The sequence below is a fragment of the Erpetoichthys calabaricus genome, chromosome 11 (genome assembly GCF_900747795.2).
Source record: "Erpetoichthys calabaricus chromosome 11, fErpCal1.3, whole genome shotgun sequence".
Classification (NCBI taxonomy): Eukaryota; Metazoa; Chordata; class Cladistia; order Polypteriformes; family Polypteridae; genus Erpetoichthys; species Erpetoichthys calabaricus.
In genome coordinates this window covers 36957648-36984425 of record NC_041404.2, presented here as the reverse complement: position 1 = coordinate 36984425, position 26778 = coordinate 36957648, and the positions used below count along the sequence as shown (strand labels likewise).

Below are 26778 nucleotides of genomic sequence, written 5' to 3'. Positions count from 1 at the left end.
ATATGCAAGGCAGACCTGTGTTGCTTTTTATTCATTCTGACTTCTTACTTGTCACTTTAGAAAGCATTTCAAACATTTTGAAAGTGTTGCTCTCCACAGTAAAAACAGTATGCTGTATACATAAACGCTGGTTATCTCTTTTATATCTGACACATGCTTGGTGCAACAACCATACGGTCAGCTACAAGCCGGTTCACTTTCGGACTGGCAAAACTGAGAAAAATCAGATTTTTTTGACATACTGTAAAATGCATCCTCTATTTACTGGCTGACTTTGAGTCATGACAAAATTATATTGAGATTAGCGTACGCTGCAATATTTAACATTTTCAAAAATAAATCATGCTCTACAAGAACATCCCCAAGCTAACCTGTACTTACACCATTTACTCTTATGCTGACTTTGTTGTCTCGATTCGGATGCGCCTCTGCCTGACACATCCCAGCATTCTTAGGGGCTGCACTTCCAAGAGATTCAGGTTTGCTGCCCTCTTCCTTCCTGTTAGAATCATTTAAAAGTGTGTTAAAATTCTACTATGCCCCACATTTGGAAGTTAGTGAAAAGTGCTTCTGGTTTCTTCTTACAATGCAAGCTCCAGTCCCGTGTAGTTAATAATTATTACCTTCTTCTTTTGAAACATTCTATCCTGGTCTAAAAAAATGAATAATTAATAATTGTGTGATATTGACACAAGGCCATGTGTGTTTTCTGGGTTTTGTAATTAACAAGACCTTCAGCTCATTTCTGTAATCAACACTTTGCCAAAGTCCTTTACAAGTCCAGAACTAAGGTAGGACTTTTGCTGTATATTTTTATTGCTGAAGCACAAGCAATTGAACTGACTTACTCAGGGCCACACAGTGAGCTGGAGGTGGGGACTGACAAACTGGCAAACGTATGGCTTCATTATGGTCCAGTGCCTTAGCCAAGAAGCCACACTGCCAGGTCATCTCTGGTCAGCTCTAATGGCCCGAGGCATTCCTTGGCAATCTAATCTTCCTTAACATCTTTTACTGCTGTCATTTAATTCTGTTAGTGATAAAATAAAGTCTTACTCTCTACAATGTGTTCATTACTATAAAGCTCATTCTAGCTTTATAACAAAGACGTGTGGTTATGTGTTGTGGGGGGGGGGGGGGGTGTCTAATGGCCTCTCCCACTCTGGCAAGAAAAGTGAATGGGCTCTGTTTAGCTGTAATGACTCCGTCTCTATGAGGTCCAAGCAAACAACCCACATTTGGGGAGAGTCTTCAAAGATTACTTCATACATCTAGAAGGATCAGACCCCAAATGAGCGATACACCCGGAGTATATTTCTGTACAGGGTCCGTAACTAACAGGCTATCAGATTTTCTCAATCTCTCTATCTATCTAATTTCATATAGTGCCTTCCCTATCTATCTATCTATCTATCTATCTATCTATCTATCTATCTATCTATCTATCTATCTATCTATCTATCTATCTATCTATCTATCTATCTATCTATCTATCTATCTATCTATCTATCATATAGTGCCTTCCCTATCTATCTATCTATCTAATTTCATATAGTGCCTTCATTCTCCCTTCGAAGAGCTGGAGTTGGATGGAAGCTCGGAGGAGAGGAATGGAGAGAAGCAGTGTGAGAGGCCTGGACTGAGGGTGTATGGTGCAGGGGCACCAGGTTGTGTGTGGTATTGTAAATATGTATAATAAATGTGTGTTGGTGTTTGATCCATCGGTGTCTTCCTGTCTGTGCCCAGGGCGGGTCTCCACAATACTTATATACAATTTATGTGCCACAGCCACTTCTTCTCAGCCACTCTTTTCTGGATTCACTGGTATGTTTAAGGTCATTTTCATGTTGTAAGGTCCACTTTCATTTGAGCTGCAATCTTCTGACAGACAGTGCCACAGAATCATCAAGCATCTCCAGTACAATACAAATTCCTACTGGATTCTATGATGGTAAACTGGCTAGGCCCCGATGCAACAACGCTGCCCCAATCCATCACATTTCCACCACCATGCTTTACAATTTCTATCAGGTGGGTCAAATGCTATCTTTGCTTTTCACTTTAGTCTTGCCCCAATATTCTTTCCAGTCAACAAAAGTTTAATCCTGGCACCCTCCTCATGTTCATCTAACTTTTACAGTGTCTTTTTTTGACATCAATAATAGCTACGTGTAGGTCCCATGATGCAATTCTGGGGTTCTTAGAAACTCCTTTCAGTATCTTGCATTCTGCTCTCAGGGTGAACTTGCTGGGGCAGCCTGAACTGGACAAGTCAGCAATTGTTCTGAGATCTTCTTCACTTGTAGATGATCTGCCAGACAGTGTAATGTTTGACTTCCATCTTTTTAACTCTCTTCCCAGACTCATGGACATCTACAACATTCCCTCTGAAGGTCTCTGAAAGCTCTTCTAATCTCAGTATGGGAATAACACACTCTTCAATAATAAAGAACAAACCAAACTAAACGTCTGAGGTTTAAATACAATGTAAGACCAGTTCCTTCAAGGCCCTCTCTAATGAAGTTCTAATCATTTGTACCTGCTCTGATGCACCTGATTCAGATTTTAGTTATTTGAGGTAGAAATAAATGGAGGAGTGTGCTTACATCTTCCACATGTGAAATTTGTCTATCTATCTATCTATCTATCTATCTATCTATCTATCTATCTATCTATCTATCTATCTATCTATCTATCTATCTATCTATCTATCTATCTATCTATCTATCTATCTATCTATCTATCTATCTATCTATCTAATTTCATATAGTGCCTTCATTCTCCCTTCGAAGAGCTGGAGTTGGATGGAAGCTCGGAGAAGAGGAGTGGAGGCGGTGAAGAGAGGCAGTGTGAGAGGCCTGGACTGAGGGTGTATGGTGCAGGGGCACCAGGTTGTGTGCGGTAATGTAAATATGTATAATAAACGTGTGTTGGTGTTTGATCCATTGGTGTCTTCCTGTCTGTGCCCAGGGCGGGTCTCCACAATACTTATATACAATTTATGTGCCACATATGGTACATGTGTTGAACATGATGGCGAACAGGTTGAGACATTCCTGTAAATCAGGGGTGTTGAACTCTGGGCCTGGAGGGCCACAGTGACTGCAGGTTTTCATTCTCACCCTTTTCCTAATCAGTGAGTAGTTTTCACTGATAATTAACTCCTTTTTCCTTCATTTCAATAGCCCCGTTTTTAAGGATTCATTCCTCTGAATTGATTTGTTTCTTCATTAAATGGCAGCCAAACAGAAATGAGACGTGAAACGAGCCAACAGATGACCAGCTAAACTGGGATTTCAAACTCCAACCAATTTCACTCCAAACAGTCTCTTAATGAGAAGCTGATTCTTGCTGTTAATTAAGCCCGTTATTTAATTCAATGGCTTGTTGCTGCTCTTATTCTGCCATAGCAGATATTTCCAAATTTGTTGATTTTTCTGTTTTTTCTAAGAACACCGTTAAAATGTTTTGGTGACCTGAGAGATCAACCTTACTGAGACCTTCACCTTTCTTTATTTTCAGATATTGTGTGAGGGACACAGGTGAGCGGGTCATATGGTGGCTTGTTTGATGTCTCATTGTTTGGCTACCAATTAAGGAAAAATAGACAATTATGGGGCCTGAGTCAAGTTAATTAAAACTAAAGCAAAAGAAGTTAATTAGCAGTAAAAACGGCTCACTAATGAAGAAGATGGTTAGAATGAAAACATGCGGCCACTGCGGTCCTCGAAGACCGGAGTCTGACATCTGTGCTCTAAATCATCTTGCACTTATGAAGTATGTTTTGTGAATAAATTGTTTCCACCATTCAAATGTTAACATAATTTTGATTCACCCTATATTATAAAAGTAAAGTTGAATAACTCGGACTCTGCAGCTGCATGAATAATAGGTAAAGTACCACTTCTGGTTAGCGGAAATAGCCCAAAAGTTGATAGAGATCTACATTTTGCAAATAATACTTGTATGCAAAATCTGATTGACTTATCGTGAAGTTATCGTGTTTACACACACACAAACACACAGACATAATTCCAAAAATGGTATTTTCAGACTCAGGGAGGTCTAAAATGTCAAGATTCATGAAAATCACGAAATTGAATTTTTGGACAATTACAATACTTTCCCTATGAGAAAGTAAATCGGACTCAGGGAGGTCTAAAATGTTGAGATTTTTCAAAATCTCGAGGTCAGATTTTTGGAGGATCACAATACTTTCCCTATACTTTGTTTATGAGAAAGTAAAAATCAAGATGGAAACTATTGCTCACTTAGAAGAGAACTGATCAGATTATGACAATATTAAATTACCTGAATCTCCCTTGGACCTTAAAAGTAGTAGCCTCTAATGACCATCTGCCCAATATCTGTTTTAATAGCACAGCTTTAAAGCTTGTGAGCGACGGATACAAAATCCATCCATCCATTTTCCAACCCGCTGAATCCGAACACAGGGTCACGGGAGTCTGCTGGAGCCAATCCCAGCCAACACAGGGCACAAGGCAGGGAACCAATCCAGGGCAGGGCGTCAACCCACCGCAGAGGATACAAAATCAAATATATATTCATGTATTCATTTTTATAAGTGGCAATTAATTTACATATATGGTGCTTCTCATTAAGTACAACTGAGGCAGTGGATTAAATGTTCGCTTGTTACCATTTTAACTATCACAGACACGAAAATGTCTACATGGGCCATATTGTCATATGAAAATGGATAAATGGAAAAAGCAAGAAGAAAATCCTTCTGTAATGAGTCAACATGAAGGGAGTGTAAGAGTCGGGTCCTGAGAACTCTCACAGACTCTGCCTCTAACCTGGCTGGGCTCCTCCGACTCCCTGGGTGACCTGACCGATGAAGGCAGAGGCGGGAGGGACAGACGGGTCAGGATATGGCGCAGTCAGTCAGCACTAAATACAGTTACGCTAGTGCTGCTTTTCAGCATTTTGCATATCTGTATTACCTAAAAAGTGCCACGAACACCTTCATATACCAATGGTGACACATGTATAATGAGGGGCACTGTGCAGCAGCGTGTGTCCGAGTCATCATCATGGTGGGGTTATGAGACATTTCTCAGTGTAAACAAGGGGTCCACTGAACAAGAAAACCTTTACAAGTTTGTTTTTTGTGTCATGCAAACACAATCATTTTTATATACAACCTATTTCTATTAAGTTTAATGAGAATGCACTTAACACACAAGTATGGATAACAATTTAAGGAAACGTTCTGCATTGCTAACCAGGCAGATTAACTCTTTGAGGGCTGAACATTTTTTTCCAAAAAACACAGTTTTGTGAAAAGCACACAAAGCAATGGTTTCACACAGAAATCAACATTAAAATGTCTGTTGCTATGTGCTGCGGCTGCCAGGCTGTCTTCATGTGGCTGTGGGTGTCAGCAGGTGGTCACGGTTGCAGTATGTCACAAGCTGGTTTGTACCTCTTGTCATTGTAAGTGACGGACGCCTCCCAGGTGAATGTTGTCATAGGCGCGTCAGCTACACGAACCTCTTCAGCACCACGATCAGCTGATGCTGCACCTCACATTTGTTTTCAACCGCTTGTATCAAAATCGAGTCCAATTCAGTGATAATATGCAGAACATCGTCCACGGAGTACTTTGCCTTACACATTCGCTTTGATCTCTGCTACATGTCGATGTCAATTTTGCTCCTCGCTACTCACGCGAGTGCAGGGAATCTCAGTCAAACCAATGAAGCCAGCTTTCCTTCTAGCATCGAGATTCCAACTAAAACATAATTGCGTGTGTGTGTGTGTGGGGGGGTAATCATCGTTTACAGTTGATTACCACCATTAACCCCTCCTTTTGATAAAAGTCGAGATCTGCCCTGAAAGAGTTAAATGATAATTTAGTTATTCTATAATATACTGTATATTGAAACATAAATATGAATGCTCTGTAATTGCATATCTTTATCTACCGTTTCAAATACAATGATAACAAGCTAGAGTACAGTATATGTTTCTCTTCTTTTGTGTTGTGAACCTCTCAACAAAACTAAATCCATAACTATTGTGATATACTATATAGATCTCTACAAAAGTTGTTCTAAAGTAATGAGTGAACTCCGTGGAGTTTGCTTCATTGTCAGCTTGACCAAATCGTGTAAATGTTCAGGAACTTTGCCAAACTCAGGAAATTGCATACAGTAGGAGAAACTGAACTAATTTTGAGTGGATTATAATGCTGCAACAATCTTTTGTGTTACTGAGGGCTAGAGAAACATCTGCCAACTATTCTGGACCAATTAACGGGGCCAAAAATGTGACCTGAGCCGTGAGACAGCCGTGCTAACCACTGCACCACCATGCCTACCACAGAGACAGAGGTCAGGGCAGGTTGGGGAGCATGCACTGGTAAAGCATGCTGCAGCACCCACCACACGACAAAACAGCTCAGGATCCTGATTGGAAACCCCCCAGGCAGACACGTGGTCGAGTCCCACTCTCCGGAAATGACCGTTTATCTGCTGCAGCCAGGTGTTACGTGTTGGCCTCGTCCAGTCACTCGGGTCCCCAGCAATGAGGATCTTACAAGTCGGATCACCCTCAGGGAATCGCGCCACATGGCCGTAGTGCCGTAACTGACATTCCAATCAAACCAATGGTACCCAAGGATTCTCCAAAGAGACACAGTACTGAAGGAGTCCAGTCTTCCTCTCAGGTCACTGGATAGCGTCCATGTCTCATAACCATATAGCAAGACAGGAAGCACCAGGACTCTAAAGACCTATATCTTCATCCTTTTGCATAGACATTGTGAGCGCCACACACCCCTTCCCAGCGACCTCATGACCCCCACATGCTCTCTCAATCCGTCTACTGCCTTCATAGTAAGAGTCACCAGAGACATGAATGTCACTGCCAAGATAAGTAAACCTCTCGACAAGGTTGACACTCTCTCTGCAAACAGACACACTGCTAATGGCTGTGCCTCAGATTAGACTGGCAAAGATGATGAAACTTCCTGTTAAGTAATGACCAGGCAGGAAGAGGTGGGTCCAGGGGGACAGAAACTAGAAGTGAGGTCAGAGGTGGCCAAGGCGCATGTGTGACACAATATATTATACATATCATTGTGCTCAGAGAGTTCCACTCTTTGGGGCACACATTGGTCAAAGGACTGGCTCAGTCCACTGTGTGAAGCCACTGCTCTGCATGCAGCTGGAATGTCTTTCTTGTCTCTGATCGGTCTGTACAGATGCATTACACTTTCTTCTTCATTCATGAAGCTATAAATGCCCTGTAAATAATAATAAGAAGAAGAATGAAAGATTTATAACTATTATTTCACAGGGTTGGCGAGGGTGAGGGCTCATTTAAGGCTCATTTTCACTTGTAGCTGTGCCGCATGGCTAACTGTGCATGTATTTGGTTGGAATAAGAAATGAGCCACGTGGCGCGGCAACAACTGACTGGGTGTGCACAGTTCACTGTTATATGTTTGGCCACACTACTCTTAATTTTCTAATTATGGTCATCTACTGAACCTCTCAAATGAAAATACTGTAAGTTCTTTTTTTCTTATGTATGTGGAGTGCAAATCTGGCTGGAGTAAAGATCAGGACCGACTTCACACATGGCATGAAGCAGATTGGGCAGCAACATAAAACGTGAAGTGGGGTACACCGCTTAACGCACGCATGTGTGAAAGTTCTGTGCATGACTACTACAGCTCTGTGATGTCACAGTGGCCTTGCAAAGCATCATGGGGCGCTGAGAAAAAACATGTTAGCGTAAGCCAGCTGCACAGAGAATTTCCAGGAAGATATTCACTGAACAAGGTCACCGTCAAAAAACACTTTGGTGAATTTCGCCGACCAACACTAACTTTCGATTTTCTAACAGCACCTTTCCATAACAAAACAAGCTGTCTATCACAGTACTCGTGTAAGCATTTTTTATCAGATTGGAGCTTTGGCATTTTAAGTGACTTTGTAAGATCAACATGGAGATACTGTAGGAGATTAAACCAACAAATTTGTAGTTTTACAACAATACAGCACTCTGCTGCCAAGCAATACAAAATCATTTGGGACTCAAAAACACAATATTTAAATACTTAACAGTATTTAAGACCAGACCCTAACCCATCAGGCCAATGGCACTGTCACATAGAGGAAAATAACCATAATGGCTAAGCATGTCGACACACAATTGAATGTCATAACTATACAATGCTACATCCATTTCTTTTCTATTTCTATTTCCATTGTCAGATTAGAGTGACATGGAGTCAAAGTGTATTCCAGAATGATGGACGCACTAATCCGCTGTAGGCGATACAGCTTCATACATACAAAAGGCAGAATTGAACCTGCCAGCTTGTCTTTTGCCACGGGGGTCGGAGCCCACAGCACGGGATGCCAGGCAGAAAGCAAGCATGGGTCGAGCAGATTTCCATATTTATTTAAAACGTGCAGTTAATGGGTTTTGGGGGCAATGGGGCCAACTGCTGGAGAGAATTTGAGAATTCCGCATTGTGCAAGTGCAAACTGACAAGTAAAATCTCCATCAATATTGTACAATACAAAATTGTTTATTGCAATAAAAGACTTGAGGTGCTTTGAAAGAGATGTGTCATTTATTAACATTAACTTGGGATCAACAGTACAGAGTAATGGGGATTGTGGAAGAGAGGTGAAGAAGAGAGTGCAGGCAGGGTGGAATGGGTGGAGAAGAGTGTCAGGAGTAATTTGTGACAGACGGGTATCAGCAAGAGTGAAAGGGAAGGTCTACAGGACGGTAGTGAGACCAGCTATGTTATATGGGTTGGAGATGGTGGCACTGATGAAAAGATAGGAGACAGAGCTGGAGGAGGCAGAGTTAAAGATGCTAAGATTTGCATTGGGTGTGACAAATATGGTCAGGATTAGAAATGAGGACATTAGAGGGTCAGCTCAAGTTGGATGGTTGGGAGACAAAGTCAGAGAGGCGAGATTGCGTTGGTTTGGACATGTGCAGAGGAGAGATGCTGGGTATATTGGGAGAAGGATCCCTCCCTCTCTCACTTGGACAGAGGCAGTGGTGCTGTAAGAATTATGTTTCTAGACTTCTCTAGCGCCTTCAACACAATCCAACCTCTGCTCCTTAGGGACAAGCTGACAGAGATGGGATTAGATTCATACCTAGTGGCATGGATCGTGGACTATCTTAAAGACAGACCTCAGTATGTGCGTCTTGGGAACTGCACGTCTGACATTGTGGTCAGCAACACAGGAGCACCACAAGGGACTGTACTTTCTCCGGTCCTGTTCAGCCTATATACATCGGACTTCCAATACAACTCGGAGTCCTGCCACGTGCAAAAGTTCACTTACGACACTGCTATAGTGGGCTGTATCAGGAATGGGCTGGAGGAGGAGTATAGGGACCTAATCAATGACTTTGTTAAATGGTCCGACTCAAACCACCTACACCTGAACACCAGCAAAACCAAGGAGCTGGTGGTGGATTTTAGGAGGCCCAGACCCCTCATAGACCCAGTGATCATCAAAGGTGACTGTGTGCAGATGGTGCAGACCTATAAATATCTGGGAGTGCAGCTGGATGATAAATTAGACTGGACTGCCAATACTGATGCGCTGTGCAAGAAAGGACAAAGCCGGTTATACTTCCTTAGAAGGCTGGCTTCCTTCAACATCTGCAATAAGATGCTGCAGATGTTCTATCAAACAGTTGTGGCGAGCGCCCTCTTCTACGCAGTGGTGTGCTGGGGAGGCAGCATTAAGAGGAAAGACGCCTCACGCCTGGACAAACTGGTGAGGAAGGCAGGCTCTATTGTTGGCATGGAGCTGGACAGTTTAACATCTGTGGCAGAGTGAAGGGTGCTCAGCAGGCTCCTATCAATTATGGAGAATCCACTGCATCCACTAAATAGTATCATCTCCAGACAGAGGAGCAGCTTCAGCGACAGACTGCTGTCACTGTCCTGCTCCACAGACAGATTGAGGAGATCGTTCCTCCCCCAAACTATGCGACTCTTTAATTCCACCAGGGGGGGTAAACGTTAATATTTAACATTATACATAGTTATTGTCTGTTTTTTTCACCTGTATTATTATCATTCTTTAATTTAATATTATTTATTGTATCAGTATGCTGCTGCTGAAGAATGTGAATTTCCCATTGGGATTAATAAAGTATCTATCTATCTATCTATCTATCTATCTATCTATCTATCTATCTATCTATCTATCTATCTATCTATCTATCTATCTATCTATCTATCTATCTATCTATCTATCTATCTATCTATCTATCTATCTATCTATCTAAGGATGTCAAGGATGGTGTTGCCAAGTAAAAGGAACAGAGGAAGGTCTAAGAGGAGGTTTATGGATGTGGTGAGAGAGGACATGCAGGCAGGGCCGGATTAAGAGCTTTGGGGGCCCGTAGCACATTTCAAATTTGGGGGCCCTTTTGGTCTGCATCATCTGAAGTTTAGATTCTGAACAGTTCAAACCGGACTAAATAATTATTTTATTCTCGATTATAATAAGAATCTTATAATATTTATGTGAATTTTATGTGTTGGGCCCCTAAAGTTTTGTTGTGTAAGAAATTTACAGTTTAAAAACGTAAAGAAAATATTTTTAAAGACCAGTTTTTCAATGCTACACTTTTTCATTAAATATTGGGTCCACCATTTGGGGGCCCCTGAAATTGCGGGGCCCGTAGCATATGCTACATGTGCCTATTGGTTAATCCGGCACTGCATGCAGGTGATGGGTGTGACAGAACAAGATGCAGAGGACAGACAGATATGGAAGAAGATGAACCACTGTGGCAACCCCTAATGGGAGCAGCCAAAAGAAGAAGAAGAATAAGAAGGTCTTCAGCAGGATCTGTCAGAATGATTAGTCACTTTTATGGAGTGCAGGACTGGTGTACTCTGAGGGCTGGAGCAGGTCATTCACTCAGCCTGTGCTCAGTCAGTCAGTCATTCTCCAACCCGCTATATCCTAACATAGGGTCATGAGGGGCTGCTGGAGCCAATCCCAGCTAACACAGGGCACAAGGCAGGGTGCTAACCCACCTCAGGCCTGTGCTCATGATTTATAAATATTCATATTTATTAAAACTGTAATACACTCCGTAACACTGATGATCTTAAAAAGCACCATAACAAATGTAAGATCCACTGTTACTTTCAATAACCGTCTGTGAACTCTAAGGTATTAAAGTATAAATTTAAGAATATTTCCAGGAATAAAGTCTTCATTGCATTTCAGTTTTTGGTCATCATTGTTGAGTGTTGGTCCAGTAAGGGATTGCCAATTCCATGGTCTCGTGTGGTTTCCTATTTAGTATAATTGGTACATTGCAGAATTCTGGAGGGAATCTGCGTCCAGACATTGGAAGTGAAAGGAAATCCATTTATCCAGCCATCCTTCTTTAGGCGACCATGGTGCACAGCTCCGAAAGCCTGCTGCTGTCTTCTTTCCTCTGATGTACCTTGAAATGTCAGTGAGGCCTTTATAATAAGCAGACCTTGCATTCTGAAATTTTAAATCATGTTTTGGTAGTGCTGCTGTCAAACCTGAAGGGGAAACTGCACTGAACATGCTTTTCTGAAAGTCCCTGCAGCTCCCAGAAGCCTCCAACCTTTGCGGAGCGAACAGACTCTTTGTCACCATTCTGATTGGTAGACTAAACAGCTCAAAATATTTGCCAGAGCTCCAGCCAACAATTTAACTATTAAAACTTTTAAAGGAACCATGGTCTCAAGAATAATGTTTGTTTTAATTTTATCACTGTGAAACATACTTCAAGTACCTTAAACAATTAAAAAAATCACTTTGGCAAGACAAAGTAATCAGAAATACTGTACATCCGAAGAGAAAAGAGCACAGCAGCAGCATCTTAATGAAAACCTTGGGGTTCACAAATAAGATTAATTACCCTGTTATATGACAGAATTAAGAAATGGATTACGTTTATAAGGGCCTCATCTCAGTCCTTACTGAAGTCATCATTCAATTCCAAAGTTTATCAACGGAAAATCATTCACAACTTTACTCAATTTAATGAGAAGCTAATCAGGCGTGCAGATAATCGCCTCAGCGTTGAGAAAGGTTTCGCCTCTAATTTCTCTTATCTGCTGTCTATGCTGGAGGAGTAAAGTAGCCTAATAGTCGTCGTGGGGGTAGACTGCGCATTCCAGTACTTTACATGAACCATCTACAATAAATCATTTAGATTCACAGGTTTTGTGCATTTCAGCTATCAGCAAGTTAAAAAAAAAAAAGATTGAAATCTTAAAGAAACATCTGATTGGAACAAAAGTAATCTAGAGAAGGCTAAAGGAGAATATTCGACTCAATCTGTGGATTGTTTGTGTGAAAAACAAGTTAAAAGACATTAATAATGGCAGGTCACATAGAAGGCAGAAAAAGCTGAGGTTAACATACTGCTGCTTATGGTGGAGTATGAGATGTAAATCGACGTGAACAGGATTTGTCAAAACAGACAAGAGCGTCCGCTGGTAGTCACAGGAGCGCCTCACTCTCGGCACTCACACGGCATTCTATCTATCTGTCTGTCTCTCTAATATGTACAATATATATTACATATACAATACACATATACATATCCATACATGTATATATCTATACACATATATATATATATTGTGACCAGTAGGGGGCAATGTCCCGGGTTCAGATACAAGTTTTATTATGATAAAGTACCTTTACGAAATGCTATGAAAGTAACAAAACATTTGTGTTTTTCCCCTTCACCTTTTCCTCTCTCCTTCCACTCATCCAGGCTTATTGGAGATAGGCAGAAGAAGGACAAAGCTTTAGTGACTTCTTTAATCTTGGACCTGAAAGTACAGTGTCGTACATGGCTGGGGGTCAGACCCAGCTGGGAGTCCTGGAAGCACCAAGATGAGGCACATTTGTCCTCCAGGCCACGAGGGGGCAACCGCCCTGGATTAGAAGAGGCCCACAGAAGGGGAGCAGGAAGGCTCAGGACCGTTGGGGCCTCTGTTCACCGCCAGGGGGCGCCCCGAGGCACATTGGGGTCCAGGACTTATGTACTTCTGCCACACAGATGGAGGACGATCCTTCCAGGGTCACCTGGAGTGCTTCCGGGTGATCTCCTGACGCTTCCGCCACACCAGGACGTGACGTCAGGTAGAGCACCTGGAGCTCATCCGGGTGAGGATAAATGGGGCCGCCTCCCTCCTGTCATTGAGCTGGAGTCGGGAGCAGGAGCAGGACGAGGCTCCTGGAGAGAGAGTAGAGGTGGCCCAGGGACAAGGCGAGAGAAGGCCCAGGAGAAGGGAGACTGGGGCTGAAGCACTGTGAGTTGTGCGGGACTGTGAATAGACTTGTGTGTTGTGGACGACAATAAACGGTATTTTGATAAAGATGCAATGTCGGTCTGATGGTGTCCGGGCAAAAATCACAACAGCCACTGCTATAAGTGTGTGTGTATATCTCTCTATTATAAAAAACAATCTTGGAAGGAGACGAGACGTGATTTTCTCAGAGAGACGTCCCGCGAGAAAGAGTAGATGACAAAGAGCAGCTTCAGCGACAGACTGCTGTCACTGTCCTGCTCCACTGACAGACTGAGGAGATCGTTCCTCCCCCAAAGTATGCGACTCTTCAATTCCACCCGGGTGGGTAAACGTTAACATTATTCAAAGTTATTGTCTGTTTTTACCTGCATTTTTATCACTCTTTAATATTGTTTTTTGTATCAGTGTGCTGCTGCTGGAGTATGTGAATTTCCCTTTGGGATTAGTAAAGTATCTATCTATCTATCTAGAATGTTGTAAAGAATTCAAAAACGTTGGAGCGATACACATGCAGAGCAGGTTAGAGATAATGGAAGTACGAAAATTCGAAAGTCTCAAAAAAGCATAGGAAAGATCACATTAGCACAAACAAATGGAAATTATTACTCGGTGAAAAAACGGAACAGTGAAAAGAGATTGAATATATTTAATATATTTAAAGTTTAAGTTGGAGACTTGTAGATTGTCTAATTCAGGAGTGTCGAACTCCGTTCCTGGAGGGCGGCAGTGGGTGCAGGTTTTCATTCTAACCAACTCCTTAATTAGTGATCAGTTTTTGCTGCTAATTAACTTCTTTTGCCTTTGTTTTAATTGATGTGACTCAGCCCCCTTAGTTGTTTCTTTGTCCTTAATTAGCAGCCAAACAATCCTGAGACACAAAACAAGAAGCCACATGACCAGCTCCCCTGTGCCCATCACACAATAGCTGAAAATAAAGAAGGGTGAAGGTCTCAGTAAAACAGACAATCAACAGTTTTGGAAATGTCTGCTGTGGCAGAACGAGAGCAGCAACAAGCCATGGAATTAAATGACGGGTTCAATTAACAACAAGAAGCAGCATCTCATTTAGAAACTGGTTGGAGTGAAATTGGTTGGAGTTTGAACCCCCAGTTTAATTGGTCATCTGTTGTCTCGTTTCACATCTAATTTCTGCTTGGCTGTCATTTAATGAAGAAAAGAATCAATTCAGGGGACTGAATCCTTAAAACAGGGCTAAAGAAAAGAAGTTAATCAGCAGTGAAAACTGGTCACTTGTTATGAAAAAGGTTAGAATGAAAACCTGCAGCCACTGCGGCCCTCCAGGCCTGGAGTTTGACACCTGTGGTCTAATTTGTGTTGCCAGCGAATATTATATATATATATTGTAAAAGATAGCCCGGCCACAGACAGACATGACTCCATATCTCCAAAACACACACACATTTTATTCACCCTATTTACAATATTTACAGTGGTTAGCTCAGTCCTTGTTGCTTTTGGCTGCCTCGACTCCTCTCTCGCAAGCTCTGTCCTCTTCCACCCGACTCTGGCTCCCCGATTGGAGTGAGGTGGCCACTTTTATCTATCCCCGGATATGCTCCTAGGTGCACGATGACAACCTTCCGGCAGCACTCCCCAGTGTGGCGGAAGTGCTGCCCTTGCACCCGGAAACACTCCGGGTGTACACCATCCCTGGTTCGTCTGCACTTCCTGGTGTACCGTCCAGGCGCTTAGGGAAGAATAGTGCCGCTCTCCCGGTCTGTCCTTCCTCCAGGCGTCCCGGCAGGGCAGGGTTCCTGGGCATCTATCACAATATATACTGTATATATTCAATTCAGGATTGCAGAGGATTTCAACCCATCTCCACAACATTAAGCACAAGGCAGGAATCATCTCCAGACAACTTATATACACACACAGATACAAACGTATCAAAACACAGCAGATATTTTCAGACCTGCTTAATCCAATTCAGAGTTGCTGGGGCATTGGGCACAAAGTGGGAAAGAACTTCAGTTTGGTGCCAGTGCATTGAAAGAACAACACACAAGGACATCTTAAGGGCCAATAAACCAAACTTGCACTTCTTTGGGATGTGGGAAGAAAACTAGAATACCTGGAGAAAGACCCTCACAACAAGTGGGGACAGAATTTGCAACCAAAGTTCTGAACACGCAAGGGAGGAGAGCTAATCAGCAAAATTGCCAGTATTAAATTAACACTTAAAGTAACAAATAGAACACTTTTCATATAAATAGACTAATGTTTACTTTGATACTACAAGAGACTATTTAACGCTGGCAACTTGGCTTGGCTGGGTATCACTGTGCCACCATAATTACAGCTAAAGCATGGATTTAAAATGTGATCTACACTGAGTGAGTAACTCTTAGGACAACAACACTACAACTGGGGGTGCCTCCTTCTGCTCCCAAAACAACCTCAGTTCTTCATGGCAAGGATTCCACAAGACGTTACAAACCTTCCTTTGAGATTCTGGTCCATAGTGACATGATTATATCATATACGTTCGGCTGGTTTCTCGTCTGCCTATTCATGATGCAAATCTCCCGTTCTACCACATCCCAAAGGTGTCCTGCTGGATTCAGATACAGTGACTGGGAACTGAATTCACTGTAAAACTGAGGTCCTGACTCTCTGTGGTCATTAAAGATCCCTGGGCATCCTTTGTAAAAAAGCAGGGTGTGTCCCGATGTCTTGGAATAACTGTCCACCATGGCCTAGTCATTCTGGCCCCCTATTCATCCCCTGTCTGTAATTGGCTAACTTTCTCTCAGCCCTTCATAACCTAACAGCTAATGTGTGGAGAGCATAGACATATATAGGTGGACGCCGCATTCACTGTGTTGCCCATTCGACACGATACATCAGCGCGTCCGCCATATTGCGAGTGGCAAAAGTGCCATTTAAACTAATACAGGTAGACGTGGAAACCGGGTTTTCTGATGAAAAAACAATAACGTCTAAAACAGTATCATTTACATACAACAGATTTTGGCGGATCGTTTAAATGGAATTATTTATATCCATTTATACACTAATAATGGGAATTATTGAGACGAAAACTTGACCAATGTCTGAAAGTCAAAATAGTAAGACTGCAACTGGCAGTCTGGTCTTTCTTTTAACAGTGAAATGATACACTCAATGAAAAAAATAAACAATTTCATTGTATACAAATTGGCTTAATAATTTCTGAAAACATTTCACTCACACACACAATGTGGTTACTTAAATATATACAGGATAGGATCTAAAATCCATGAAACAGAACTGTCTTACAGTACATAGCTTTTTCTGTGTGTTGCCACTCTGTACTTTGAGAGTATTCAGTCTGTCAATATGGTGCAGCCTTAGTTTGTGGAAGACAGACACAACTAAAGACATGAGCATAAAATGATGGTTGTCAATTTCAAACTGTGTTTCCTCAATGTGCTCCTTGAGAAAAAACACATCATCTGAACCAATCTCAGCCCGAACAAACTGATTGATCAAAGATACACGGACAGCTTGCCCTAATGTCGACTGTCGGATAACACACTCAGCTACTTTGACCACCTTGACTGGACCCTCAGAAGGAATCATCAGACCTCCTTTGTTTTTTAATGTGAGCAAGTGGTAGCTTTGATCATATGATGCCGGTACAGCATCTGTTACCAAACTAGCACGGCACACATCACAGGACAGTTTTCTCAAAATCTGTCGAACGGCAAACCCTGAGAGGTAAACAAGGGCATTTTCTACGAGGCCACCAAAGCAGGTTGGTAAGTAGCTATGGTCACACACAATTGCAGGGACATTTGCAAAAGGGGATGGAAGCTCTTCTTCTTCTACTGCTGCTAGTGTAGAGGATATCTCAACAGCAGACAGGGATACAGTCTCTTCCTGTGCTGCCACGTTTCCAGATGTGCCACACCGAACCATGAGACGACGGAAAATGGCCTGGAACTGACCAGCTGAAGGGTTGTTATTCCAGTCCCCTAAAACACACATGCACCACTTTTACAGATCTTTTCAGTTGAATTTCTTGAGCAAGAAAAAAAAACTGCACTGCTAGTAACAGTCTGGCTTCATAAATTGTACAAAGTGATAGATTTGCGTGCTTGTCTGTCTGTCTGTCTGTCCCCACAAAGTCGATCAATCACAGCTGTCAGTCTGAGGATATTATAAAGACAATGCAATTACCATGGTAACACAGCACATGAATGCATAGCTTCGCTAGCTTAGCCTGGCGTAGCTAACATTAAGATTATAAAATGGGATTTTCTAATGGCCAACTATAACCAAAACAATTGTCCGGCCTTACCTATGAAATGTAATCCCTGTGATCTGGTTTGGAGCGTACAGCGGTTTGTACAATCCCAAGCAGCACATGCGTGAGGCATCTTTATCCACTACTTCGCTCCACAGCAGTGCCACTCGCAATATGGTGGCGACGTTGACATACTGTACGATACTGCTGATCATGCGGCGTCTACCAATATATGTCTATGGTGGTGAGTGTACTGGTGCAAAAATGGCTGCCGTTGCATCATCCTGGTGGATGCCTCACATTAGTGGTGGTTAAAGTGGCTCTCCACTCATTGTGTAAAGCTCTTTGAGTAGTGAGAAACACACAATATAAATGTAAAGAAAAAGAATTATTGTCATGTTCATGAAACCAATTTAACTCTTTGAGGGCTGAATATTGTTTCCAAAAAACAGTTTCTGAAAAGCAATGGTTTCACATAATATAAATAATAATAATCATTAAACATCTGTTGCTGCATGCTGTGGCTGCCAGTTTGCCAAGAATGTGCGGCAGGCTTGCTGCCAGGCTGTCTTCGCGTGGCTGGAGCAGTAGCAGCACCGGTCATGGTCGCTGTGCTTTGCAATCTGGTTTCTACCTCTTATTATTGTTAAGTGTCAGTCCTCCTGGCGAACATTGCCATAGGCGTGTCAACTACATGAACCTGTTCATCACCACGATTAGCTGGGGACCAGTCAGCTGAAGCTGGAACCTCACATTCGTTTTCGATCACTTGTATCAAAATTGGAGTGCGGAAAGTTATAGTCCATTTCACAGATAACAGGTAAAACTTCGTCCACAGAGTATTTTGCTTTTACGCATTTGCTTTGATCTCTCACTATTATGTCAGTGCCATTTTTGCTCTTGTTTGCGCCTTGCTACTCACACAAGTGCACGAAATCTCGGTCAAACCAATGAAGCTAACTTTCCTTCTAGTAACGAGAGTCCAACTAAAACATAATGGTTAGTTTTTTCATAGTTTACAGTTGATTACCATCGTCAACTCCTCCTTTTGACAAAAGTCGACATCAGCCCTGAAAGAGTTAAGACGACTTTTGCTTTGTGACATAGTGCATTATCCTGCTGGATGTAGCCATTAGAAGATGGCCAGTTTGTGGCTATGAAGGGGTGCACATGGTCAGCAACAATACTCAGATAGGCCATGACATTCAGGCGATGATTAATTAATACTGTTGGGCCCAAAGCGTGCTAAGAAAACATTCTCCACACCATTACACATCCACCACCTGCCTGGACTGTTGACTGACACGAGGGAGGTTTCATGCTGTTGGTGCCAACCATCTGTGTGCCTCAGAAGAAATTGAGATCCACCAGACCAGGCTACACTTCTCCAGTATTCAGCTGTCCAGTCTCTGTGAGTCTGTGCCCTTTACTGCCACATCTTTCTGTTCTTGGCTGGCAGAAGTGGAACCCCGATGTGATCTTCTACTGTTGTAGCCCATCCACCTGAAGATTTGACGTGTTGTGTATTGTGAGACGCTTTTCTACTCACCACAGTTGTACAAAGAGGTTATTTGAGTCTTTCTGACAAATTGAACCAGCCCGGCCATTTTCCTCATAACATAACAAGCTGTTTGTATCCACTGAACTGCCACTCACTCACTTTGTTTGTACACCACAAACTCTACAGATGGTTGTGTGTGAAAATCCCAGGTGATCGGCAGTTACAGAAATACTAAAACCAGCCTGTCTGGCACCAACAATCATGCCATGGTCAGAATCACTGAGATCACATTTATTTTTCTCCATTCTGGTGTTTGATATGAACATTAATTGAAGCCCCTGACCCGTATCTGCATGACTGTATGCATGGTATTCCTAAAAATTTAAGAACACCAAATACAAATGTATTGTGAAGGACAGAGAAATAACAGAATGGAAGAAGGCAGCCTTTTCAGGACACTGCCTCCCCTGGGATGCTAGGTGGCAGCTCCCCTGGACGGCAACGGTTCCCCGGATTCCCTCAAAGCATCCTGGGACGTGGAGTCCGTTTCCCCAGCCCTTTTGTGTGCTGTGGGTGCTGCCAGGGGGTGCTCACAAAGAACCTGGGGACTACTACTGTTACGACAACCCGGAAGTACTTCGGAGTCATGAGGACAGAAGCCCGCAGTACTTCCGGGCTACTTGAGGAAGGATGATGTGGCGTTGAACCTGGGCTATGGACTATTTAAAGGACTGGTGAAGACCCAGCGAGGAGAGCTGGAGTTGGGAGGTTGGGTGACTAAGCTGCTGGGAGTGGAGGATTGTTATTGTATTGATTGTCGGAGAATTGTGGAGTATGTGGTGCTTTGTGCACTTATTGAAAAAATTATTAAAGATTCTTCTTGGTGCTTTTTACAAGTGTGTCTTGAACGTCTGTCTGGTGGGTTTCACAGGGCAACAGCGCCTCTAGCGTCCACAGTATCAAAATATTTACAAGTTGTGAAATGAACAGCCTTGACACACACAAAAAGCTTTGGGGTAGCCACTGATATATTGTCCCTGGCTGCAAAAGGGTTTTGAAATAGCACTCATGTGCAGTGTTTTGAGTCCTGAACTGAACTGAATACAATACAACACAATACAATTTATTTTTGTATAGCCCAAAATCACACAAGTAGTGCCACAATGGGCTTTAACATGCCCTGCCTCTTGACAGCCCCCAGCCTTGACTCTCTAAGAAGACAAGGAAAAAAATCACAAAAAAACAAAAAGAAGGGGGTCAATACAATACAATACACAGAACAGAACAAATCCTCAATACACTATAAAAATAAAAATTTTACAAGTACAGACCAGAACTTAACAGTAGATGATATCAAATAATATGATTTGGATTTGTTTAGAGTCCTGAAGACCTCAGCCATCAAGCCTCCTCCCCCTATTGGCCATTCCACAGCTCAAACAACGCTGGGCCAGCCAATCCAATGAAAGGACACCTCTACCCCATGATTCCTGTGATCAGGGATGACTTTACCTTAAGCAGGCAAAACAACTTGGCAGGTGGGCCGTGGCACCAAGTGCCACATTTGAGTACCAAGAAGAAAAACAGAATAGGTGAGGGTTAGTAACAAATTATAACTATCATGTTACTTATGTTTTAGTGCTAATAGACTAACAATAGAGATCCAGTCTGTACAGTTAATCAGCAGCTCTAGTCATGGTGTGCTAAACTGAAGCAGTGAGTCTTCAGCCGGGATTTAAAAGCTGAGACCGAAAGGGCATAAATAGCTGAGAAAAGATGGCGGCTTTATAAGCCGAAAAGGCGGAAGCAATGTCATCTGGCCGTAACCAGAAGTGACATCAGTCTGGGCACCAGAGCCGGAAGTGATGTCAGTCTGGGCGCCAAACCCAGAAGTGATGTTGAATCAGGCAGGTTTTCCCATATTTGTCCTGTAGAGATAACAGAGGTAGGTTTAGTGCACCCTGCCAACCTCTGGCCTGGTGGGTAATTACCTCCACTTGGTCCACTCAGCTCCCTCCTAGTGTGTGTGACAAAGTGTAAATGCAAAATATACTGCAAAAAACTTAGAAAAGCAGCATCAAATATATTTATGCAGGACTCTTTTCTTGAATTGTCAGAGGCTAGCTGCATTGGGAAATTGATCATTCTCTGCACATACGGTGATAATTAGAATAAGGAGTATTTCAGGTAAGCTGGTTTGTGTTTTGTGTGAAATCAAAAGAAGTTCTGTATTTAATACAATACAATATATTTTTTTGTATAGACCAAAATCACACAAGGAGCGCTGCAATGGGCTTTACCAGGCCCTGCCTTCTGACAGCCCCCCAGCCTTGACTGTCTAAGAAGACAAGGAAAAACTCCTAAAAAAACCTTGCAGGGAAAAAAATGGAAGGAACCTTGTGAACGGCAATTCAAAGAGAGACCCCTTTTCTGGTAGGTTGGGCATGCAGTGGGTGTAAAAAAAAAAAGGGGTAAATACAATACAATACAATACACAGAACAGAAGACAAGTAATCCTCAATACAATATAATAGTGCAATAGGAATATTACAAGTACAGAGCAGAATTCAACAGTAAATAATATTATTTAATCCAGTCTTGCTTATCATGGCACCAGACAAACGTGTAAGTTAGAAAGAAAGAAAGAAAGAAAGAAAGAAAGAAAGAAAGAAAGAAAGAAAATGCTCTGCTACTTCATATTCTTCCCAGACTCTTTTTAAAGTGCTTTAAATGCTATAATCCATTAGCAGTGATTCTGAATGATGACACCGCTCAGAAGGGTCCAGGTTGTGCCCTTTTTGGGATGGCGTCAACACAACAGTTGATAAGGTACGTATTTGAGAACGCTTAGAATTCTTTTTTTTTTAGCCGTGAGAAAGTCGGCTTCCCCAGGTCTTGCCAGTTCACACACTGTTTCTGCTCACGCTTGGAATATCAGATAGTGGAAAGGCTGCTCGAGAGCTGACACGTCATCGCCTCCAGATAGAAGCCATTACTTGCCACTGTCCCCACGCCTAGAAGAACACGACATGTCAACATTGTGTGTAATAAAGCCGTTCCCATCACCCTTCCCCCTCCTACAAAAACCTTACTTATCACGTGAGGATTTTTAAGCGTTTATAAGAAGTAAGCCTACAGTACCTTCTTTCTGTTTTGCAGCATGTAAGTTTCTGGTTCATTGTGCTTTCTGAAAAAGTTAATGGGAATAAAAGGAGCAACACAAGGAGAAAAGCAAATGCTGGGTGTACAAATCCCTAAAGGTCAGGTGTGGTATTGACTAAGAGTTGCAGAGTCTGGCAAATAGTGAGCTGTTCATTTTAGAACAAAGTAACCTCCAGAGACCTGACACAGACAAGGAGATCTGCGGCCCATTTAAGGCCATCTCACCTACTCAGCTCAGTCCCTTAAAGGGTGGTGAAGATGGCACACAGTAACACTGGCAGACAGATCCTTGTTGTTCAGAACATGTACGTCTCTTACTGCCTTAGAAAGGCAAATGGTATTATTAAAGACCTCAGCCATTCTGCACAGATGCTTTTCTGGCCCACCCTCATGCTGGCAAACAGTATTGGACTATCAGCACTCACACCACACCACAAATGACCCATCATACTGACAGCTGCATGTTCTTGTACTTTTACTGTATATGAAGTGTTTAATATAGTATTGTTGCATTACATATACCTCCCACAGCCTAGGCCAGAGTTCTGAGGGAACTTTGAGTTGATGTTTTTTGGAAGAAATAAGTGGATAGGACTGGCAGGCTTTGTTGGGCTGACTGTTCTTGTCTCAAATGTTCTGTTGTTCTAATATGGATGATGTACTTTTATTCTGCAAAAACAATTTACAGTAATCCCTCCTCCATCACTGGGGTTGCGTTCCAGAGCCACCCGCGAAATAAGAAAATCCGCGAAGTAGAAACCATATGTTTATATGGTTATTTTTATATTGTCATGCTTGGGTCACAGATTTGCGCAGAAACACAGGAGGTTGTAGAGAGACAGGAATGTTATTCAAACACTGCAAACAAACATTTGTCTCTTTTTCAAAAGTTTAAACTGTGCTCCATGACAAGACAGAGATGACAGTTCTGTCTCACAATTAAAAGAATGCAAACATATCTTCCTCTTCAAAGGAGTGCGTGTCAGGAGCACAGAATGTCAGAAAGTGAGAGAAAACCAAACAAATCAATAGGGCTGTTTGTTTTTAAGTATGCGAAGCACCGCGGCACAAAGCTGTTGAAGGCAGCAGCTCACACCCCCTCCGTCAGGAGCAGGGAGGGAGAGAGAGAGAGAGAGAGAGAGACAAAGTCAAAAATCAATACGTACCCTTTGAGCTTTTAAGTATGCGAAGCACCGTGCAGCATACTTAAAAGCTGCACACAGAAGATAGCAACGTGAAGATAATCTTTCAGCATTTTTAGACGAGCGTCCTTATCGTCTAGGTGTGCGAACAGCCCCCCTGCTCACACCCCCTACGTCAGGATCACAGATAGTCAGCGCAAGAGAGAGAGAAAGAAAAGTAAGTTGGGTAGCTTCTCAGCCATCTGCCAATAGCGTCCCTTGTATGAAATCAATTGGGCAAACCAACTGAGGAAGCATGTACCAGAAATTAAAAGACCCATTGTCCGCAGAAATCCGCGAACCAGCAAAAAATCCACGATATATATATTTAAATATGCTTACATATAAAATCCGCGATAGAGTGAAGCCACGAAAGGCGAAGCACGATATAGCGAGGGATTACTGTAGATGAATATTTAATTTATACTTAAGCCAATGTTACATTACACAACTTCTAGTCATTGGGTGTGCCAGACTTGCCAATTGCTGTTAATGATCTCGTCACTGGACCATGTCAATTTGCATGACTGAAAATCCCTGGGCATGTCACATGTTTGGCCCTTTTTAAGTGTGACCTGACAGAGCTGGTGCTGTATGAAGGGTGAACGGCTAGAGCAAATTCAGCTGCAACCTTAGCCTGCCTTTCATTTTCGTTCTGTCATGGTATGTAAAATGTGAGACATCAGACTGGTGAGCTTCTCTTCTGTTTGTGAAGTCCAAAACACCTGTGTTCTTATTCCTGCATTATGTGAATTGTACTGTTGGATGAGCAGCTCTCGTCATCCTCTACAACTTAAACACCAAGTTAAACCTGTTTGATTTTGTTGGAACGAGTTGCTGACTAGTTGAGCAAGTCACTTGGCGTGCCAAACTAGACAACTGGATTGAGAGGAGCACGCCACTACACTTAGCGTACACACTCACGGATAAATTCTCCCGTGGATAAGTCAGGACTTGATTTTACCGTATAATTTGTGGTATTTTATAATGTTGGTCGTATAAGTCAAATGCAGAAAACTCATGCTATTGGTACAAGGGATTATGATATTCTAACACCCACCTGAGAGAGTATTGAGAGTGTGCAGCTGGTCGGTCATGGAAACCCATTTCATGAAGCTCCCAACAATCATTTCTTGTGCTGATGTTGCTTCCAAGCCTAGTTTGGAGCTCTGATATGAGTGATGTGAGAGATGTCAGGTGATTTTACACACCATGCTTTTCAGCACTTGGTGGCCCCACTGTTTGACTTTGTATGATCTACCATTGCGTGGCGCTTCCACTTCACAATAGTAGCACTTAGAGTTGACCAGGATAAACCTAGCAGAGCAGAAATTTCAAATACTGACATTGTGTGACAGTGCCACGTTTAAAGTCTTTTTGGTACGATCAGTTCTGCTGCCAATGGAGATTAAATGGCTATGTGTTGAGTTGATGCATCTGTTAAGATTGAAACTCAGTAATTTGGAGGAGTCTCCAGCAGTGGTGTAGCTCGAGTTCGTGTCCCTCGGGGCCGTGTGGTGCTTCAATTTTCCGCAATCCAACATACAGTATCTGAATATGTTAACCTATTTAAATAGAAAATTAAAATGATGTATAGAGAAAAATTAAGATACATTTTACAGAGATTTATTCACATATAGAGAAACAGCAATAATGTTTCACATATAATTATTTATAAGCATCAACTAGACAAGGATAGAGTATAGACACACTGATAAGCCGTGTTCTAATTATTAATTTAATATAATTACGCTGTGAAAACCAGAACCAGAGTAGTGTACAAGTGAGAGGTGGGGATGTTTTCTGCGCAGAGCAAAAACGCATTCGGATTGATCACAAAACAAAATTTTAAATTGTAGATTAGTTGTTTATCTTCCTAGAAATTATTATTGGTGTAATGTTTATGTTTATTTTTGTTATTGCCTTATAAATTTCAACTGCTGTGTCTGATGCCGTCACAGAAGGACAGTCGGAAAATTATTTTTGAAACATTTGTGGATAAAAATCAGAGAATTTGACTTTCTTCATTCGTGAGTGATATTTTTCCGAACCTTGCTGCTTACACACGAATTGTACTGAGCCTTTTGGCCAATAATGCCAAATGCCCCCAAAAATATGCCACCCGGGGTGGCCCACCCCTAGCTACACCACTGGTCTCCACATACTTTTGGCCATATAGTGTATCTTTGAGAATATTTACTCATTTAGATTATTTTTTTCTAAAGTAATTAAATAGTACTTTTACTTGAGTAATGGTACATTTTTACTTTTACTTGAGTAGTTAACATGTCAGAAAGTTTTACTAAAGTAATTTTTTGTCTAAATAATACTTGTACTTGCATAGATGTTTCTGGCCATTTTTTGTGAGCAATCTAAGGCACTACGTGGCTTGGATTTAGTGGGATTCACCTAGATAGGTTCTGAATTTCCCCATGAGATTAAATGAGAAGTCAAGCAAAATGACACCTTTTATTGGCAAACTAAAAGATAACAATGTGGAAGCTTTCGAGGCAACTCGGGCAACTTGCATATTGTAATCCTTTTAGTTTGCCAATAAAAAGTGTCATTTTGCTTGACTTTTCATTTCATTCATAATGGCTAACATGGTACAACACCTTACTACCCATGGGATTAATAAACCTGATCTGATCTAATCTAATCCAATGTAATCTAACCTAACCCTAATCTAATCTAATCTAATCTAATCTAATCTAATCTAATCTAATCTAATCTAATCTAATCTAATCTAATCCAATCCAATGTAATCTAATCAAATGTAATCTAACTCTAAACTAACCCTAATCTAATCTACTGTAATCTAATTCAATGTAATCTAATGTAATCTAATTCAATGTAATCTAACCTAACCCTAATCTAATCTAATCATTGGTTATTTATTTGTTTATTTTAGAACTGAATGAATACAAAAAAATCAGGTATGTTTTTATCAGTAGATGCTGCATCACAGCTCCAAGACTTGGGTTCACTTACTCTTCTGGGTTCAACATTCTCTCCCGTGTTTTCATGGCTTTTTTCGGATTTCAGTTTGCTCCAACAGATACACGTCGAGTTAACTGTCCCAGGCCAGTTTCCACACTGAAGCTGTTGGGATGGCATTAGCTCCCTATGATCCTGTAATGTAATAAGTGGTCTTGTTAAAAGGAAGATTAGATGAATGAATGTGGTGTGTGTGTGTGTGTGTGTGTCAAAGTGCTCTATGCTAGGCTGACGACTTGTCCAGCGCTTAACCCAACATCATTAAACACAATACCGGAGCAAGTTCAGACTCCCTGCTTTCCTGTAATGGAAGAAGTGATGGCTGGTTGGATGCTTCTCAAGA

General features: G+C 41.9%; 1 protein-coding gene across 1 annotated transcript in view; it reads right to left on the bottom strand.

Moving 5' to 3' along the window:
* Window positions 1-5726: 5726 nt before the first annotated feature.
* The window catches only part of LOC114660320 (sap30-like), a 212521-nt gene continuing 191469 nt past the window's right edge, over window positions 5727-26778 (bottom strand). The window contains exon 6 of the transcript XR_007936290.1: window positions 5727-5740. The gene's annotated coding sequence lies outside the window, so the exon portion shown is untranslated. The remainder of the gene's footprint in view (window positions 5741-26778) is intronic.